Genomic DNA, 6,584 nt, shown 5'->3' on the forward strand with positions numbered 1-6,584 from the left:
TATATATTTATGTATATATTTATGTGTGTGTTTGTATGTACGTGTGTGTTGTATATGTATGTATATGTGTGTAGCAATCAGTGCAACATTTGCTATATATATACATTAACCGACTTTACAACACCCCCTTCACGGCCAGCCTTCTTTTATAGAATTTAAAAAGTGTTATATATACATATATATATATATATATATATGTCTAAGCCGTCTGCGTGTATAAATATATATTTATATACATATATGCATGTGTTCCTACAAGCGTCTACGAGTGTATATGTCTGTATAACATGTATATATATATGTGTGTGTGTATATGATTGCCTTTTGGTCGTAACGTTGTCGGCAGCTTCCAACTCTGCCAAAACCTGCCTTGCCAGCAAGCAAGCGGATTGTTGTTGTTGTTGTTGTTTTAGTAGGTTGAGTAGCAGCAGTAGCAGCTGTGTGGTGGTGGTAGGAGTGAAAGTAGACGGTATGTGGTAGACTGATGGTGGTGACGGCGGTGGTGATAGGTTTAGTAGAGGTGGTGGCGGCGACGGTGGCGTTGTTAGTAGAAGTGACACTGGTAATGGTGGCGGTGGGGATGACGTCGGTAGAGAGGGTGACGGAGGTGGAAGTGGTGGTGGCGGTGGTAAGAGTAAAAGTGATGTTGTTGTTGTCGGTGGTGGTGATGATGGTGTTGATGGTGGTGGAGTTGAAATGAGTTACGGTGGCAGTGATAGTGAAGGGGTTGAAGGTGACGGAGGTGGCAATGTATGTGGTGGCGGCGGCGTTAATCGAGTTTGCTGCTGATGGTGGTGGAGGTGGCGGTGGTGACGCTTGTAAATGACGGTTGTGGAAGTGGTGGAGGTGGTGGTGATGGTGGTGCGGTGTTGTTGATGTTGTTTCAGCCCCAGGTCAGCCTTGATCTTGCAAAACTAAGATGACAGGCGTTCCAACCATGACCATACAGTCTTCTTTTGGTGATGATGGTGATGGTGGTGGTGGTGGGGAGCATTCTTGGATTATTTTATTTAATGAGTTTTTTAATTAGAAGGCTGGATGTGATTTGAGGGAGATTAGGGTGTTATTTCTAGCATGTCGAACGACTACAGGGAGGATCCTTCATTGTCTCATGTGACATCGTGTGGATACGTGTGGACATGTGTATATGTCCGTGTGTGTATGCGAATGTGCATGCTGTATGTATGTGTGCGCGCGTTTGTGTGCGTGTGATATGTGCGTGTGCGGACATGTATGTTGATGTCTGTGTGTGTTTGCCTCTGTGTGTGTGTGTGTGTGCGTGTTTGCGTCCGCATTTTGTATATATGTGTATCCATATGCTGTGTATGTGTGTGTTTGTGTTGTACGCGTATGTGTACTGTGTGTGTGTGTGTGTGCCGTGCATATCTGCATGTGTTGCACATATTGTTGCTATTTTTAAAATCCCAAGTTAACCCTGATTGATCAGACAATCCAACCATGCCAATCCCATCATTTTAGGGATTTCTCTCTGAGACTTCATCATTTAACGGTGGGGGTGGTGGGGGGTGGAGATGGGGTGGTTGTAGAAAGAGCGAAGTGACCAGGATAAACACAAGATAAGAAAAATATTTCGTAAGAGAGGTCACATGACCGAAACTTTGTAGTAGTAGTTAAAAGCGGGTATGGTCACGGCTGAAACGCCTTTGGCCGTCGGTCTGCTCAGCCAGGTTTGGCCTGGGGTTAAATAACACCACCACCACCACCACCATCATGACCACTATCCGCCTTCATCATCGTCACCGTAAATCTAACCTCCAGCACCATCGCCATCACCACCATCGCAATGGTCAATGCAGTCCTTGCTTCACAAAAAAGCAGGGGCAGCCATGGTCGGAACACTTTTGATCATAAACAACAGAAGATAAATGGATGTTAATTGCCTCTTTTTGCATTATTTGTATGGATGGTCACAAGACATCCCCACCACCACCGCCTCACACCATCATTGGTTTAGCATGAAAATGTGTATGGTGGCAGTAGTAGTAGTAGTAGTAATGTAAATATATTTTGCTGATGTTCCTTAAAAGGTTTATGTGTGTGTGTGTGTAATGTTTGTATATGCAATGCTGGTGTATTCTGCATGTATGTTGCATATCTGTCAAAACACACACACATATGTACATATGTGTGTGTGTATGTATACGTAATGGCTATGTGTAGTTGTCACTATTATCATTATCTTTGAATGTCCATCTTCCATGCATGCATGGGTAGGACAGTTGACAGGAACCAGCCCTGTTGAAAATCTACCCCAGGCTACTGTGTCTGTTTTGGCAGGGTTTTGCAGCTGGATGTCCTTTCTCACACTGACCACTCTGCAGAGCGGACTCAGTGCTTTTTACTTGGCACTAGCAGAAGTGAGGTTAGCTTTGGCAAGGATTTTATGGCTGGATGCCCTTCCTAACACCAATGACCCAGCAGAGGGGACCAAGTGCTTTTTATGTGGCACTAGCACATGAAAAGAAACTCACTACATCAGATCTAAAAGGCTCTTAAACAAACAGAAAATTCCAGCAGAAAAAGATTTGATTTGGTTTTTCTCAAACGAGAAAAACTTCAACCAAGATCAAAAAGTTAATGGAAGAAATGACAGACAGTTATGTGAAAATCCTTCTGAAGTTCCAAGTGTTATGCATACACAATTTCCTGCAACTGTCATGGTTTTAGGGGTTGTCAGCAATGAAGGACGTGTGATGCCTCCTTACTTCTTCCCACAAGGCCTTAGAGTTAACTCTGCCAGCCTACACTGAGGTCCTGGAAATAATTGTCAAGCCCTCGATAGACAGTGTATGCAATGGAAGACCATATGTCATTCAGTAAGACTCTGCACTATCACACATGACTCTAGTAACACAGGAATGGATGGCTGAAAATGTTCATGATCACATAACCCCTAACATTCGGCTGCCTAATTCCCCAGATCTCAATCCAATGGACTATTACACGTGGGGTGTTGTTGAGAGAGAGGTGGTGGTGGTGGCAGCAGTAAAACTGTTGTTTTCGTTGTTGTGTTGTCCCCTCATTAGCAGACATAGGACCAGACAATGACTAAATCTGCCATTTCAGTTATACACTTTTTCCATCCAGAGACAGCCACACGACATCGCTATCTGGCAGTGACGAACTGTATGGTGAGGGTGCGGGGTGGGGTGGGGAGTTTGGCAGTTTGGACATGTGGTACTCTCTACCTAGAGTGTCCAGATTACAGTGTCAACACGCATTGACACAGAGTCAGGACTACCAAATAGAGGACACAGTGTCACAACCCATGAAACAAATGGCCAAGGTTCAGAGGTTATCAAATTAAGACCAAGGGTCAGGAACTCCAAATGAGTTTACAGGAAAGAAACAATCAAATTGAGGTCCATGACGATTTCCACAGGACTCTGGAATAATGGGATTCACCTGAATCCTGCAAGATATTGAAATAGAATTGAAGAAAGGAGAGGAAGTTTGCCACGTTTGCCTGCAATGACAGGAAGCTTCTTCTGCAGAAAGAAAGACATTTTTAATCTCTTCCGAAAACGTTGATTTTCTTAGAGAAATCCTGATTTTCGTACAAGGATGGTCTTTAGAAATGCCTGAGAATTCCATGTGAGAAATTCACAATGAGAAGTTCAAAAGTTATCTGTCATATGACAGATGTGTGTGGGTGGGTGTGTAGGTGTCTGTGTGTTTGTGACTTTTCACTGCCCGGTGGAGCAACAGGGAGCATGGAAGCGACAGGCATGAACGTGGGTAAGGCCAACCAAGGGTGCAATAACCTCATGCATGGGCATTGCTGGCATTTTGGATGGACAATGGTCAGTGATGGTCTTCCTCTGTCACAAGTGGACAGCCATCATCATCGTGTGTGTGTGTGTGTGTGTGTATTCTGTCTTAATGAACTATTTCACCACCTCTGTTTGATGATGATGATGATGATGACAACATTAGTTGTGATGGAGGGTATTAATGAAAGCAGTTGTGGTAATGGTGGTGATGACAGTGCTGATCACAATAATGATGCTAATGATGGTGAAAGGAGCAAACCACCACCACCACCGCCACCACCGCCACCGCCACCACCGCCACCACCACTATTCACCATTTCACTACAGTCCTTCCTTCTCCCTCCTTAAGTTATCTTCTGCTATAAATACTTTACTATTAAAGGGAAAGGGAAGGTTTGTGCTATTAAAATTAGTCCAAGCTTTGATAATCCTGACCTACTTCTTACATATACATATACATACATATATATATATATATATATATATATATATATATATATATATATATATATGTATATATATATATATATATATGTATATATATATGTATGTATGTGTATGTATGTATGTGTGTGTGTGTGTATGTATATATATATGTGTGTGTGTGTACACACACACAAAAATAGCTTGATAGATAAGTAAATGCATACATGTGTGTTTATATGTATATATATATATATATATATATATATATATATATATATATATATATATATATATATATATATATATATATATATATATTTGGTGTACTGACAATATATTTTGACCAAAAATGTGCAGGCCAGGACAGAAAGGGCCGACGCGTACCAAGTGACCCAGTCTCCATGGGCCTGCAGTTTCCAGGGAGCTTACATCCCCTGATGAAGGTAAAAAAGCAGGTCTATTCGTTAAAAGAGAATTTACTTTTTCCATGAATTGCTCCAGTTCTTTCATTCTGTTCTGTTATATGTTGGTACCTAATGTATGCTACATGTTTGTCTATGTTACATGTGCATGTATACACCTGTAACTCATAGAAATTATATGTATATAGTATTGATTAGAGAATTACTTAATGAACAAACTGAAATGGAATCTGTATTTTAAAATTTGTCCTGTATTTATTATATGTTAATAATGATAATAATCGTCTCTACTAAAGGCACAAGGCCTGAAATTGTGAGGAAGAGGACAAGTCGAGTACATCAACCCCAGTGCATCACTGGTACTTAATTTATTAGCCCCAAAAAGATGAAAGGCAAAGTCAACCTTGGTGGAATTTGAACTCAGAACGTAGCAGCAGACGAAATACCACATTTTGTCCAGTTGGCATGGTAATGATTCTGCCAGGTCAGCTTCTGATTCAAGCAGAAGGCCAAGAATTTTGAGGGGAGGGGTTTAGTTGATACAATCAACCCCAGGATTTGACTGGCATTTTTATTGCATTGCTACCAAAAGAAATGAACAGTGAAGTTTACCATTGCAATTATTTACTTTGTTTACATTTGACGGATATTTGTCCTCATCTTGTTTGTTGTTAACATGTTTTGGCTGATATACCCTCCAGCTTTCATCAGGTGTCTTGGGGAAATTTCAAACCTGGGTTCTCATTCCTTAGGTATTTTTCGATATTATTATTATTATTCAGGTCACTGCCTGGAATTGAACTCAGAATCTTGGGGTTAGTAGCCCGCGCTCTTAACTACTACATCATATATAAATAATGTACATAATTTTAAGACAAAGAAAGATAATTTCAAACAATTAGGAATTACCATTTTTGGCACAAGTGTGAAAGTATCATTTATCAAATCAGATACAATACATACATACTTAAGGTGCCATGCAATAGGACTGAACCTGTACCCACATGGTTGAGAAGCAAGCTTTCTAACCACACAGCCATCCCCGTTCATAACAGTTATTTGATGTTTTATTATTTTATTTATTTAAATGGTAACAAGTTTACTTCACATAATGAGATCCCAAGTTTGATTTAAGGACAAAATATTTATATCTATATACGTTATAGATATAAATATTTATATCTATATAAATTAAATTAAATTAAATACAAAAAAAAGAAAGAATAGAAAAAAAGTAATAAGTAGGTATAAACACATGAACAAAAATAAATAAAAACAAATTAAACGAACGTGTGTAAAAAGGGGACACAAATAATACAGGCACCCCCCCTACACACACGCACTTACTAAACATAGAGGTATACGCATGCGCAAATAAAGACACATACAATAGGAATACAAAATGGTTGATCGTTAGTAAGGAGAGACACACAAATAAGAAAGAAGGAAGTAAAGGACCACTGACGAGGTCACAGAAGTGTGACGAAAGAACTCTGGCCGAAATACGATTAATGTAAAAAATAAAATAAAGCTGAAGCAAATTAACACCCAATATATAGTACGTGTGTTTTTATTGACTAAACTGGCAACACGACCGTCCCGAAATACAACAATGAGAGAGAGAAATGCTAAGAGAAGAAGAGAGAGAAAAAGGGTGAGAGAGAGCGAGAGAAATAGGTAAATAGTGAGTGGGAGAGAGAGAGAGAGAGAGAATGAAAGGGTGGAAGATAGCGGATGAGAAAGTGAGAAACAAGTGAAGAGAGAGCGAAAGAAATAGGGAAATAGTGAGTGTGAGAGAGAGAGGGGAGAAAGGGTGGAAGATAGCGGACGAGAAAGTGAGAGAGAGAAATAGGGAAATAGTGAGAGAGTGACATAGAGAGGGAAAGGGTGAAAGATGTGAAGATGGCGACCAGAAGCCATGTGTTAATTGCTTGTACAGGCA

At 40.2% G+C, this 6,584-nt stretch overlaps 1 protein-coding gene across 1 annotated transcript in view; it reads right to left on the minus strand.

Moving 5' to 3' along the window:
* Positions 1 to 403, minus strand: part of LOC106874102 (GTP-binding protein Rit1) — a 38,735-nt gene extending 38,332 nt beyond the window's left edge. Inside the window, exon 1 of the mRNA XM_089363586.1 lies at positions 1 to 403. This exon is cut by the window's left edge and continues 502 nt beyond it. The gene's annotated coding sequence lies outside the window, so the exon portion shown is untranslated.
* Between the last annotated feature and the right edge of the window lie 6,181 nt (positions 404 to 6,584).

Source organism: Octopus bimaculoides, chromosome 15, assembly GCF_046866305.1.
Source record: "Octopus bimaculoides isolate indiv1 chromosome 15, ASM4686630v1, whole genome shotgun sequence".
NCBI classification, from domain to species: Eukaryota; Metazoa; Mollusca; class Cephalopoda; order Octopoda; family Octopodidae; genus Octopus; species Octopus bimaculoides.